The sequence below is a fragment of the Myotis davidii genome, unplaced genomic scaffold (genome assembly GCF_000327345.1).
Source record: "Myotis davidii unplaced genomic scaffold, ASM32734v1 scaffold305, whole genome shotgun sequence".
Taxonomy (NCBI): domain Eukaryota; kingdom Metazoa; phylum Chordata; class Mammalia; order Chiroptera; family Vespertilionidae; genus Myotis; species Myotis davidii.
The window spans coordinates 147,929-148,942 of NW_006295737.1; positions in this window are offsets into that span (position 1 = coordinate 147,929).

Below are 1,014 nucleotides of genomic sequence, written 5' to 3' on the forward strand. Positions count from 1 at the left end.
CAGGGTATCGGGCCTAAGCCAGCAGGTGGACATCCCCCAAGGGGTCCCAGACTGCAAGAGGTGGGGCCCCCCCCCCCCCCCCCCCCCTGAGTGCACAAATTTTTATGCACCGGGCCTCTAGTCTATTTAATAAAACCCTAATATACAAATCAAATTGTGGAATGACCGATCATTATGATGCACACTTACCACCAGGGGGCAGACGCTCAACGCAGGAGCTGCCCCATGATGGTCAGTGCTCTCCCACAGAGGGAGCAATGCTCAGCCAGATGCCAGGCTCATGGCTGGCGAGTGCCGCGGTAGTGGCAGGAACCTCCCCCACCTCTACTGCAGGCAGGTGGTAAGGAGCTAGGCATCCTGGACTGGGAAAGTCCTGGATTGCGAGAGGGATGTCTCACTGCCAGCTTAGACCCTCCGGGATAGAACTCAGCCAGCAGATGGACATCCCCTAAGCGGTTCCGGACTGCGAGAGGCCACAGGCTGGGCTGAGGTACCTCTCCTCCAAGTGCACAAATTTCATGCACTGGGCCTCTAGTAGTTTAATAATTTTCTTACAGGTAATCAAAGTACCTAAAGGAACTACTTGATCATAAATGTCAAATTCTTAAAATATTGACTTAGGAAAACTCTCTAAGACAGACACTAGAAATTTATGTAGTAAGATCAATCTGAAGAAATTCAATTGTGTAAGCTTGAATTGGGGAGACTCTCCATTAGGAAAATAGTAATGGTTACAAAGATCAAATTGAGTCATATTAAGAAAATTGTAAAACATATTTCAAAACCAAAATTTAAGTAATTTATGGCATTTTGAATGAAGAAAGAGATGAATCAAATTGAAGTCTGTAAGGTATATAACTGAGGGAATGATGGTGCTAATGGTCAATTAAAATAGATAGAGATCAACCAAAGGACTTGTATGCATGCATATGAGCATAACCAAAGGATACAGACAGTAAGCGGGGTGAGGACATGTGCTGGGGAATAAGGGCTGCCTGGGAGAGGTCAATGGAG